General features: G+C 37.8%; 1 protein-coding gene across 7 annotated transcripts in view; it reads right to left on the reverse strand.

Annotated features, from left to right (window-relative positions):
- Positions 1 to 14,121, reverse strand: part of MAP2 (microtubule associated protein 2) — a 302,956-nt gene that overhangs the window by 148,284 nt on the left and 140,551 nt on the right. For all 7 annotated transcript variants that reach the window (XM_088827874.1, XM_088827897.1, XM_088827891.1 and 4 more), the window contains one exon: positions 394 to 461. The gene's annotated coding sequence lies outside the window, so the exon portion shown is untranslated. The remainder of the gene's footprint in view (positions 1 to 393; positions 462 to 14,121) is intronic.

Consider the following 14,121-nt stretch of genomic DNA (forward strand, 5'->3'; position numbering starts at 1 on the left):
TTTGAAAAATATCACTTATTAGCAAGATTCCTTCAAATAAAATCATTACTTGGCATATTTCTCTTAAATTCAAGTTATTGAATTTTTTATTAAGAGAGAATTTTGGACATTTTTTAAGTCATTACAATGATAAAAATCCCCAAATAAGCCAGAAATATTGATATTTGCTAACAACTTGCAACACAGACAAAAAACACAATTCTTTAGACATCTTAGAATCAAAACAGCCTTGGATAATGGCATTCTCTGCAAAGCAAATCATACATGCTATAGACAGTGATCAGCGTAGGCTTAAGGATAAAAGATCAAGCATAGAGAGGTTAATTTAAATAAAACATTCCAAATCCTCCCTGATTTTCCCTCATTTAAACAACCAAACAAAACATGTGGTACCTTTTAATTTTCTGAATGAGTAGTTTCCAATCAATGTTTCCTCGATTAGAGACAACAATCTGAAGGATCTACCGAAACAAAAGAAAAAAATTCATGTATAGATTTATTAACGTAATATTGAAAACTGTAACTCACCAGTAAGTAAAAGCATTCTTTATATCCAGATAAGAAATCTACATCTTGAGATCTGTAGCACAAAAAAAGGCAGTACTTGATTTTTTTAGGAAGCTCGGTAAGGAATTTAAAAGCATGTCATTTTGAGATCACAAAAAGCAGATCCTTTGAGAAAAAAAAAAAAAAAGGATTAAAAAGAGAGCACAATAAAATGTAAAAAAACCCCAAACCATTACCAGCGCCTATGCAGCGATACCACCCCAGTCTAGCCTTTGAGAACTGCAGCAGAATCCTTGTCCCGGAACATGATCTCCGCGGTCTGGCTCAGGCTCTCTAGCTCCAGACAGACGCAGTCTGCAAGCCACCAGCTCCTGTCTGTGTGTGTCGGGGAAAGGGAAGCTGCAAATTAGAAAAAGTCCCCGCAGTGGCGAAAAGGAAAATAAGGCGAGTGGGAGAGGGAGAGAGAGCTCACTAGCCTCAGAATTTTCGAGAATGATGACAAGCCACCCGGTGCCGCCATCATTCACTGACAATAAGATGCAGTCCTGGCGTATGATTTAGCGGTTTGCACAGGGGCTTCTGGTATCAAATGCCTGACAGGCATCTTAATTGCGTCCATCCAAGTGTGTCCCCAGGAGTCGAGTCTATAAGCCTATGAATGTCATCATCTGTTCTCCTTTGTGTTAATGCCAGACACCATGCACAGAAACACACACACACATACACACACATACCCTGTGCTTAAACAGAGAAACCGTTTGCTGGCATATAGGATTACAAATAAATTGGGCTCCACAAACTGGAAATAACTAAACGATAGTTTATGAGAATTTTTATCGTCTGCATTTATGACATCAGAAAGATTCTTTGATGTTTTGTCATTGGCAGATAATTACAATAGTTTTAAAACTGAGTATCACATACTGCTTATTTATAGTCCAAATAAATAGGTTCATTAGAGAAATGCGCACAATCATGTATATTTGCTTACGGAAAACTTGATCCCCTTGTAACTGTGATAATTACGCCCTTGGCAATGGTTTCCTTACAAGGGAGAATGCAGCAAAAACAAAGAGGATTAGGAAACTAGGGTTGATGTGTGATTTCTGGAGGCAATCTATTTTATTCCTTTCGCATACAAAGGCAAAGAGAGGTAGCAACCAGCTTCTGTAGTGAGACTTTACAGTCCCCCAGGACCAAGCCAGGGAATTGAATCTCTGGCATAATCAGTATCCCCTTTATGTTAGCAACTGAAATTAACAGTTGAATATCCTTGTTTTACAGTGCCCCTTATGTAGGGAGGTTAAGTATGAAATCATTCCCAGCATTTATTTTATGGACAAAAGGGATGGGGGAAAATGTTAATAAATAAATTTTTATAGCATTGCTAGCTCTCTGCATCAGTGAATGGAGCAAAATTCCATGTGTACCAAAAGGGCCGGCTGCAAAGAAGGTTGCTGGGAGGGAGCATCACCATGGTTACCGGAAACAGAAAGTAGGGAAAAAAATAAGGTGATGATAGAGGAGATGGAAGGAGAAGCTACTGTGGAGGAAATTCAGAGATAGAATGATATGTTTCATTTTTTTTTTATTTCTGGAAAGAACTGTCTCTATCAGTTTTTTATATTAGATTTTGAATGCATTAGGATGAATATGCATTCTCTATCAGCCACCTTTCTTCTCCATTTTTGGATCACTAGCTAATTTTGCTTTCGTAAGTTTGGTTCTTTTGTATGAGATGGATTCTGATATTTCTTGCCTCTGACACTATCCCGGATTTATGGACACCATTTAGCCTAGTCCACACCCTTTGTTTCACAGGTGAGAAAGCTGAGGCCCAAGGAATCTGACCAAGGTCACGAAGCTGGCTGGAGATCCAACAGAAACACCATCCTAGTCTCCTAGTTCAGGTCTCTGTTTTTCTACTCTCACCAAGTAACTTTCTTTCTGTGCTCTCTTCCATTCTGTCTGCAAGCAAAACAGATTCCAGAAACATCCTTTTGTCTGTGATTTTGTAAGTCGTCTTTTATTTGCTAAAGCAGTGATCCTCCTCTTTAAAACTATGCATTGCAATCATTCCAAAGACCAGCTTTGCTTAATAGCTATGCTGTACTGTACTCCAGGTCTAGGGAATCTGGAGTAATTATGTCACTGCTTTTCTTTCACTTCCAGTCTGGCAATCAGAAGAATAAAGCATGACTGCCCTGTTGTGAACTATCTTGTTGAGCCTGAACTTAAACATCATATACTAAGCACTCTCTCGTCCCTGGCATCATTCTTTCTGCAAGCATGAAATTGGGCAATCGAACTGAATCAGCCTCCCAAGGTTCCTCCTAGTTATAGACAATATGAACCTTCCTGGGGTTACCAATAATGAAGCTGCAAAATTGAGAGCTCATGTAAAAAGAAAGAATAAATACTCAAAACAACCACTGGGGGGCGCAATATTTGTTAAAATCTTTCTGAGATACTCAGTAGAAAAATGTGAGTAGGATTTTGACCTTGCTTTTATTTCCTTTCTGAACCATTCTTTCAATGTTCAGTTCTTATGAGTCATTGCTCTTAGTTTAACTCATTGATTTGTTGTTCAGTCGCTAAGTCCTGTTCAACTCTTTGATAAGTAGAGTCATGTTGCTTTTTCTGACGTGTAAAGTATAGCTGCTGCTACCACCACTCCACTCTGCCCTCAGCATATCAGCTATACAAGAAGTTAATCACAGTAAAAAAAAATATGGTTACCTTAGGTAATTATTACAAGAGATTTCAGGTTTCAGTGAATCCTCCATAGTGGAGTGATTAGGATTTTTTTCTTTTAAAAAATGTCCCTTTAAATATAATCTTTCTATGACATGCCAAATTTTTCCTCAGTGATTTTGGACATTAAGGTTATTTTTTCATAGCAAATATTTTGTTTTAATATGCTGTCCTCTATCGTTCACTTCTAAGCAAGCAAAGAAAAAAATGATGCACAAGACTGTCATTTCTTGAAACATGAGTCATATTTTATTAGGATCTCATAAAGCACACATAATGGTCTTGGTCAGTTTAAAAATCAGTTCAGCTTCCAAAAATATTTAATACTCCTTGGGAATCATTTAATATTTATGGATAGTTGGTTCAGTCAATGAGAATGAGTAGAGATATTCTTTTCCTTTGCACTTTTACCATTTGTTAATGGAAGTATTACTTTAATTTGTCTTTTGTAGAACAAGCACTATATGTAACACAGAATTCTTTTTTTTAAGGTTTCACAATCACACTTTATAACTACTAAAGTTATTTTGAATTAACTAGTTCTGAAACCACACCATGTTGGTACACACCAGTTATATGCTCATGTGTGTGTGCATGCTAAATCGCTTTAGTCCTGTCTGTGCAATCTCATGGACTGCAGCCTGTCAGGCTCCTTTGTCCATAAGATTCTTCAGGCAAGAATACTGGAGTGGGTTGCCGTGCCCTCCTCCAAGGGATCCTCCCAACCCAGGGATTGAACCCGTGTCTATTACCTCTAACATGCATTGGCAGGTGGCTTCTTTACCACTAGAGCCACCTGGAAAGCCCTTACATGCTCAGACCGAGTTCTTACTGGCCAAAGTTCTGAAATGCTGTGCTCTTATATATGCCAGGATTCTGTATCACGTAAGACTCTCATTGGCCAAGGTTATAGAATTAGACAAGATTTCTTCAACCCAAAATTCTAGATTCACATAAAATTCTAACAAGCCAAAATTCAGAATCACAAAGTCCAATAAACCAACTTTCCCAAACCACATGAGATTCTTTTGATCAATCATTCAGAATTACGTGAGACTCCTATCAGAGAACAACGTTTCAGACTCATGCAGGTTTCCTATAGGCCAAGGTGCATGGAGATCAAGATTCCAGAATTACCCTAAATTTCTTATGGACCTGGCTTCCAGAAGCAGCCAATATTCTTGTAAGCAAGTTTCCGAAAAACCCAGTGTTAACACAGTAATATTCTGATAGCCAGCTTCCTGGAATCAAGCGTATTTCTTTCATGCTAAGTTGTAAAACATAATTCTTGCCTTTAAGTGTGTTCTACTCTGATAACACTAGACACCAGATAATTGAGAGACTTGCATGATGTTTTATATTTATGCTTATGAGGCTCAACTGTCATGTAGCACCATTTGCCGGTTCATTTAACCAATTTTAATGGCACACATTCATAGGATTTAGGTATGGGAAAAAAAGAGAACATTTCCTACTCAAGGATCTTCAATTATATTGAGGGGAACACAGAAGTAAACAGAAATCTAAGCTCACAATTATTTTTCTCACTTTGATGAGACATGCTGTCTTTGCCCCTGGGTTATCTGCCTTATCTCAGGACCTCATCTTTATGAATCCCCCAATCCCAAGTTCGGTTTAGCTTATCCCTGTGGTTCTTCTGGAAGACTCTCAGTTTTGTTCCTTACGGATATGGGTCTGTGTATTTCTCTATCACCCTTAGGCCCATTAGGAATGGATAATGGAGGTATTTCCTTCTTACTTCTTTGAAATTCTTGGTCATACATCATTTTCCAAACTAAGACTTTTCTAACTATCATAATGAAAACTGCAGTCCTGTCCCTTTTGCAGCCCTTCATCCCCTGCTCCACTTTTCCCTTTTTCCATAGCACTTACCACTTTCTATCATACCATAAAGTTTTATTTTTTATGTTTACTATGTATTACCTGGGGCTTCCCTGGTGGGAAGTAAAGATTCAGACAGTAAAGAATCCACCTGTAATAATAAGAGACCCAGATTCAATCACTGGGTTGGGAAGATCTCCTGGAGAAGGGAACGGCTAACCACTCCTGTATTCTTCCCTGGAGAATTCCATGGACAGAAGAGCCTGGGGTGCTACAGTCCATGGGGTTGCAGAGTAGGACACGACTGAGCGACTAACTCATTTCACTTTCATTTATTGCCTGCCTCACTCTCTAGGTCATGAGGGACGTCATCTTAACATGTCTGGGCCACTAATCTCTAAAGCAACACTATGACAGTGCCTGGGATATCTAGCACTCAAAAAATATCTTTTAAACAGTAAGTGTGAGAATCACAATATTATTGGATTAAGTTGGAGTATTTAAGGACAAGAGAAGTTTTTGGATTCTATATTGACTTCCCTGTTCTATATATTCAGTCTTCCTTATGAATATAGTCTTTTATTTGTACTAAAAATCATTTTTTCCCATGTAATCAATTTTTGGGGGGTAATTTCCATGAAAGGATACACATTTATTTAAAACAGGGATTTGTCTCCTACTTTCTTTAGATTCTGCAAAGTACCTAGCATGGGACTATCAGCTCTTAAATATCAGCTGAGAAAGAGCTTGTTTTATAAATCATACTTCTATTGGTCTTAAATATGCTAAATTTTAATCATTAGATTATTTAAATTAGAAAAATTAATAAATTATTACTGTCTCATGGCCAAAATGCTTTGAAATGGCTTTCTGAAAATTGACTATAATTACTATAATCTGCACTTTAAAAATTAGTAAGAGAAATAATAATACTTTTACCTAGTACTCTTAAATTTGTTATTCTAAATATATTTAGTTCTCTTGGGTATACACCTAGAAATGGAATTAGTGGGTCATAAAGTAGACATACATTCAACTTTATTAGATATTGCCAAACTGTCTTCAAAAGGGTTCAAGCCAATTTACACGCCCACCAGCAGTGTATCAGAGTTTCAGTTGTTCTGTCATTATAGCTTTCAACATCTGGAGAGCCTTTTATTGCCAACGTAGTTTTTCAAGGGTAATGAGACTATGACTTAATGAACAGAACTAGCAATTATTTTTCACGGTAATAGTAGAATATTACGGTGCCATTCGTTTAGAAATTCTTTGTTTATGACAAATTTTAGGACCTATTAGCGAACCTCATGGAAAAGGGTTTTGGGGTGAGCATATATTTTAAAAATGTGACATGCAACCATGGCTGCATGTGATGATTATGTTTGTTAGATAAATGAGTTAAAGGGGATATATTACTTAGAAGGAAGAAGATATTTTATACAGGGTTTTAATAAATTAATAGGCAACTGGGAAGTGAAAAACAATGAAGTGAAAAGCTGTGTAGTAAAGTCTCTATCTTAGAAGCATATCAACAAGTCAAAGTATGACGTGTCTGTGGCAACACACACCAAACTGCACTATTATGACTAAAGAATGAACAGTTAAGATGCTTCCCAAACTGTTCCTTTCACACAAATCCCTTGCTCTTTGATTCTCACCATAATTACGAGTTTACTTCTTTTTCTCCAATCCCAATCTTACTCGTCCTTTCTGGTCCATTTAAAATTCTGTCCTCTTTTACAGGGACTTCCTAGGTGGCTCACTGGTGAAGAATCTGCTTGCCAGTGCAAAAGATGCAGGAGATGGGGATTCATTCCCTGGGTCAAGAAGATACCCTGGAGAAGGAAATGGCAGCCTGCTCGAGTATTCCTGCCTGGAGAATTCCGCAGACAGAGGAGCCTGGCAGGCTACAGTCCATGGTGTCACAAAGAGTTGATGTTACTGAGCACCTCTTTTACAATGGTTCCAGAACTTTTCCAGCACACAGTGCTACAAAGCTCCTCCTCTGTGCTTGCGATTGGTCTGTTCCTATTTTCTATTTTTTCCCGATGCGGTCTTGGAATGTTGTACTCTTCCGAGAACTTGTCTATTTCTTCCAGGTTGTCCATTTTATTGGTGTATAGTTGCTTATAGTAGTCTCTCATGACCCTTTGTATTTCTGTGGTGTCAGTTGCAACTTTTCCATTTCTAATTCTGTTGATTTGAGTCTTCTTTTTTCTCTTAATGTGTCTGGCTAATGGTTTATCTATTTTGTTTATATTCACAAAGAACCAGCTTTTAGCTTTATTATTCTTTACTACTGTGTTCTTCATTTCTTTTTCATTTATTTCTGCTCCAGTCTTTATGATTTTTTCCTTCTACTAACTTTAGGTTTTTTTCAGAGCTGTTTCTCTGAATTGCCATGATACCAAAACAAAAAATAATCACCACGATACCAACAAGCAAGGAGAACCAAGCAGTCCATCCTAAAGGAGATCAGTCCTGGATACTCATTGGAAGGACTGAGGCTGAAGTTGAAACTCCAATAATTTGGCCACCTGATGTAAAGAGCTGACTCATTTGAAAAGACCCTGATGCTGGAAAGGTTGAGGGCAGGAGGAGAAGGGGACGACAGAGGGTGAGATGGTTGGATGGCATCACCGACTTGATGGACATGGGTTTGGGTGGACTCCGGGAGTTAGTGATGCACAGGGAGGCCTGGCGTGCTGTGGTTCATGGGGTCTCAAAGAGTCGGACACGACTGAGCCACTGAACTGAACTGATACCATAATGCCTGATGTTATATATGGCCTCTGGCTGGTCTTCAGTTGTTTATATGCAATTATTCTAATACAGACCAATTAAAAAAGCATATGATATGCTTCTCATATAAAGTCTTAAATTCCAATAATGTGCCAATTCCTTTGAACACATTATTTTATTCAATAACTCAGAGTTATGAATCTCCCTTTCACAGCTGAGGAAACAGGCCCAGTTAGGTTTAGTTACATTCCAAGAACATACAGCTGGTAAGTGGTGGAGCAGAAATTCAGTCCCTAAACTTCTGAACTAATTAGTTTGTAATTCAGCTTAACACTTCCAAGGTATCAGAAATGGGAAGAAAAATTAAACATAGAATTAAGAATTTTCCATTTTTCTAGGATAAGTATTAAGACTTAAAACAGACTATGTATTGTTCTAGGTGTGCATGAAAGAGATAGAATTTCCGTTCCATTCTGTTCCGTTCCGTCGCTCAGTCGTGTCCGACTCTTTGCGATCCCGTGGACTGTAGCCTACCAGGCTTCTCCGTCCATGGGATTCTCCAGGCAAGAATACTGGAGTGGGTTACCGTTTCCTTCTCCAGGGGATCTTCCCGACACAGGGATCGAACCCTGGTCTCCCGCATTGGAGGCAGATGCTTTAACCTCTGAGCCACCAGGGAAGCCCATTAGAAACAAGAATTTTTATTTTCAGAATTATTTCAAATTCCATCAGTTCATAGTTAAATCATGTATATGTGTGCACACAAACATTCCTACAGTTGAAGAAGACATCATGATTTTATTCACTATTTGGTCTATTATTAGAGTGTACAGTGTGACATTTGTGAGATATACGCTCATGTGTTTTTAAAATACTTCACTGACAATTTGAGTTTATTGTGTATGTTTTTAAATATATTGTTCCAATTAACCTATTTTAGAAGTACAGATTGTAATAATAAAATATCTGTCTTGGCCAATCATTACCCTCATTTTATAGACAAAGTTAGAAATAATCAAATACCATGGTGAATCTTAAAGGTTACATCAAAGAACATTATATCAATTCCATATTACACAATGCATGTCTTGTTTAAATTAAATTATTTATAGTCAGATTCTGCCTGTGGGCATGTTTCTTCCAAATAATTCCACTCCCTCCATCAAGTTTATCCTCAAATATTAACTTCTCGAGGAGGCTTAATGTAACCATGCTATTTAATACTGCAACTTGAAATTCCCATTCTTTATCTTCTTTATCCTATTTTGCATAGTACTTATTTTCTAATATACTATATAGTTTACTTATTTTTATTCTTTATTGCTCTCTCTTCTCATTCACTTGTAAGTTCCATGAAGGCAAACTCTTTGCATGTTCTGTTCACTAATGTATCAGGTACTTAGAACTAGGCATAGTATGTAACTGGTACACAGTAAATATTCATTGAACTCATACCTATATGAACAAATAATTAAAATTATAACACTAAAGCTCATATAAAGACCAGGAATTACCTCCAAAAATTCTGAATTCTGAGCTTATCAGCTGAGAACATTCAGTTTCAGAAATCACTAAATTCATAATGTAAGTATTTTATTTGGTTTATGTCTTGGTCAACAAATATAAAATTTTAGGCTTTTCATCTTTGGCACATTTATAGCCATTTTGAGTACATCTTTCCTTTAACTTTCGATTTTTTAAATTAGCTATCTGTTTATTATGTATTTTAACAAATATTATTCTAGTCATTTTTTTGCTTGCTTATGAATCCTTAGTTAGAAATTACATTACATATTTCTCTTCATCTTTCCAACCACCTGAAAGTTGATACAAACTGCTTTCTTCACTACTGGAGATACTACCAGACTGTGGGGAACCATATTTATTAGACAAATGGGCAAGCCATGAAACAAAATTATGAGAATTAGTGTTGAGAAATTCTCACTTCATAAAATTTTCACTTGACATTCAGTCAAGCAGAATCATCTTCAGGACTTATGAATTTCTTGGCTGATCTTCCTGGAAGCATGACATGAACCTGCATTTTATCTAATGTCTCCACAAGTAGGAACATTAGACTTTAATGGAAGACTGGATAAGGACACAAAATCAAATGGTGCATTGCATGATATTAGATATAAAATCCTTATTTCTCTTTGAAAACTGCTAAAAGGAATTATTTTGTTTACTGTTCTCCAAGCTTTGAAGACTGTTAACCTCAATATTCTAAATCTTTGTCACTTCTTCAATAATCAGCAACTTCGGAGAACTGGAGAGTTAACAGTAATTGAGAGGTAAGCTAGTATTAATCCATTTCAATTCAGTTCAGTTCAGTTGAGTCGCTCAGTTGTGTCTGACTCTTTGTGACCCCCTGAACCGCAGCATGCCAGGCTTCCTTGCCCATCACCAACTTCCGGAGCTTACTCAATCTCATGTCCAAAAAGTCAGTGATGCCATCCAACCATCTCAGCCTCTGTCACCCCCTTCTCCTCTCAACTTCAATCTTTCCCAGCATCAGGGTCTTTTCAAATGAGTCAGTTCTTTGCATCTGGATTGGATGCAAAGGACTGCAGTTTCAGCTTCATCATCAGTCCTTCCAATGAATATTCAGGACTGATTTCCTTTAGGATGGACTGGTTGGCTCTCCTTCTAGTCCAAGGGACTCTCAAGAGTCTTCTCCAACACCACAGTTCAAAAACATCAATTCTTTGGTGCTCAGCTTTCATTATAGTCCAACTCTCACATCCATACATGACTACTGGAAAAACCAGAGCTTTGACTAGACAGACTTTTGTTGGGAAAGTAATGTCTCTGCTTTTTAACATGCTGTCTAGGTCGGTCATAGCTTTTCTTCCAAGGAGCAAGCATCTTTTAATTTCATGGGTAGGCAGTCTTTAACCTTAACATCACTAGATTATTCTGAAAGCTCTGAATTCTGCAAGCTTCTACAGCATTTTCCTGCAATGTTGAGCATTTACAGTTCAAATTATAAAATGTCTACTGTGACGGTAAATAAATGCAATTTCATACATGAAATGATTTCTCAAAATGTATATTATTATAAAATTTTATTTTGTTAACAGCCAAAGTTCACATTCTGAAAATTTATGAAATTCATACTTATTTTCTCTGCTATTTAGGGGAGGGTACTCTTGATGGACAGGGAGGCCTGGTGTGCTGTGATTCATGGGGTCGTGGAGAGTCGGACGCGACTGAGCGACTGAACTGAACTGAACTCTTGGGGGATTGCCACCAAGAAATACATGTGAAATATTAGTCCCTCTCATTCCTTTTCCTCTAGTCCTTTTACCAGGGGTACATTACAAATGGGAGGAGAGTATTAACTGGGGATACTGGGCTTCAGAGGTGGTGCTTTTGAAAAAGAACCCATCTACCAATTTAGGAGACATAAGAGACACAGGTTCAATCCTTGGGTCTGGAAGTTCTCCTGAAGAGCATGGCAACCCACTCCAGTATTCTTGCCTGGAGAATCCCGCGGACAGAGGAGCCTGGCAGGCTACAGTCCATTGGGTCACAAAGAGTTGGACATGACTGAAGCACACACACATATGGGTTATTTAGTTACCTGCAACTTAAATAAAACAGCTTGTCAGAACTACACACACTTTGAATATCTAGAATACATTCAATGGTATATCTAAACGTGTTTTAAGGTCCTAAATCCTCCTATTGATTGGAACCAAAGAACATAATGCTGCTGCTGCTAAGTCACTTCAGTCATGTCCGACTCTGTGCAACCCCATAGACGGCAGCCCACCAGGCTCCCCCATCCCTGGGATTCTCCAGGCAAGAGCACTGGAGTGGGTTGCCATTTCCTTTTCCAATGCACAAAAGTGAAAAGTGAAAGTGAAGTCACTCAGTCGTCCAACTCTTAGCGACCCCATGGACTGAAGCCTGTCAGGCTCCTCCATCCATGGGATTTTCCAGGCAAAAGAGTACTGGAGTGGGGTGCCATTGCTTTCTCCGAAGAACATAATGATGGATATCACATCCCTTATGTGAAAAGAAAGGGGACCTGAAATTGACAGTGGGGGCACTTCTATGTTTCTTCCTTATCATCAGATTTCTAAGCTATGATACTAGTTAAAAGATGTATGAGCTTTTAAATTAAAAAGGAAAATATTCTACATGATCAATACCTAAAATTAATATTCTTTCTTGATAGTACCACCAAGTTCACTAAGAAGAGTTCATGCGGAAAGGATTCTAGATGGCAGTGTGAGAAATTATATTAATATTATATTTTTACTACCTTTTTCCATAATTTTGTGGCTTTTTTCCTCTTTTGCTTCTAATAGCAAACGTATAATTAAATAAGATTTAATTATATTTAATATGCTAGGAGAATTAACTCAAAAATTTTTTCTAGACATTGTTCATCTACTGTGACTTATTTTTCAAATGGAGTGTGACAATATGCTCTTTACAAAGGTAGCCATTGTGAATATCTGGGCCAACAAATGTGTCTAGAAAGAAATTTTCACATCCCTAAGGCCACTAACTGTTTTCTTAAACTGCCACATTCTTACACTGTTTTTTCTTTCCTCCCCCAATCTTTATGCTTTGCCTACCCCTTTCCAACTCTTCCTTCTCCTTCTACCCCAAAGGCAGAGAGAGTGCTGTCAAGAAAACAGGAAAACACTTAAGGAATTATGTAAAGAAACTTTCCTCTACCAAAGTCCTGCGCTTTCAAGTTAGTTGAGGGCAGATTCCATGGGTTTTACACCATTTTCTCTATATAATATCTAATAGACTCTTTTTTTGCCTTGGTGCACAAAAATAATGTTATTTAATTTTGTAGATGTTGACAGGAAAAATTGGAATTGAAGATGGGGAGAAAAATATGAGGTTATTGTGGGCACTGTACATAGTACTAAGCATGGGATTTGTTTATTTTGAACCCAGCAGAACTAAAGAAATAAAGAAAAGGGAATAGAATACCCAGCTTACAGATACCTTCTGCTGAAATGCCTACAGGCACATAGATGCCATATTAGAAAAAACCAGAAGGTGCCTCAATGACAAGTTTCTCTCGATAGCAAAGACTGACTATAATTTTCTCATAGTTTCATATTTTAATTTGGACCTGCTCAATAAAATGTATGACTGATTGGCTGAAGAGAGAAGGGGAAGTGAAAGCTATGTTATATGCACACAGCATGCACAAAGGGGAACTTTGAGAAATTGGCAGTCAGGATGTTCCATTAGAAGGCAACTGCAATGAAAGAGAAACTTATTTTACAAGGAAAAACTAGAAAGAAAAAAAGAGCAGGGAAAAATGAACTTGATAAAATAGCACAGAAGTGCTAAGATGGACTCAGTGCTATACGCATAACCTGGAGAAAAGAAGTAAATGAAAAATTGTGGTGTGTGTTAGGAGGGTTAAGATACTCAAATCAAAAGGGGAGAAGGAAGAACATGGGAGAAAGGTAAAGAAGGATTAGAGGACCAAGAGCTTTAGAAGTATACAGGGTTTCATTTATAAACCAGTGAGCCAGTCTGACAGGTGAGGCAGGCTGAGGCACTTGAAAGATCTCATTCAGCGGCTGGCATTACCGAATGCCCAGCTGGGTCTGAACAAGAGTAGTTTAAAACAGGGACATTGTTCTAAGGAAATCTTAAGTTTCATGTGCCCTCCAATGCAGCCTTATAAATCTTGAACAGCATCAATATTCACCAACCACAGACAATCAGCATTACTCCAGAATTGCTGGACACAGCAAGTCCTTGACAGGGAATATTCTAATTTGGATGGCTGGCCCTCTGTTCAGGATTTACATGTATTGATGACATGCAAGTCAGTTTAGTGCAGTCTCATCAACAGCATAAATTAAGTGCATCCTGTTGTGGGGATTATCTTGGAAACAGAGAATGTCACCTTCAGTATGCCTATGGTCTGGAGATGAGCAGTCAGCCTGAGTGAGAAAGAGTGAAAAACAGACCAAGAGCATCTCCTCACTATTGACTGGCTGCCTGCATGCTTCTTTACGTTAAATGACTGACTACTCACATAAAATAGCTTGGCTCAGAATAATTTTCTTTTTAACATCCATTCATAGAGATAAGACATTCAAAGATAGCATTTTGATCTAGAATCCCTGATACTGCACATAGGCAAATCATAGGAGAAGACAATGCTCAATTCTAACCTTTGTTTAAAGAGTGCATATTTCATTAACAAATGATACCCTCTAGCATTGGACACATGCTTTGTATATGAGTAAGGATGGATTTACAACTTCCTGTTACACATTC

The sequence above is a fragment of the Moschus berezovskii genome, chromosome 2 (assembly GCF_049115385.1).
Source record: "Moschus berezovskii isolate FMDL1 chromosome 2, NW_MosBer_1.0, whole genome shotgun sequence".
In the NCBI taxonomy this organism is placed as follows: domain Eukaryota; kingdom Metazoa; phylum Chordata; class Mammalia; order Artiodactyla; family Moschidae; genus Moschus; species Moschus berezovskii.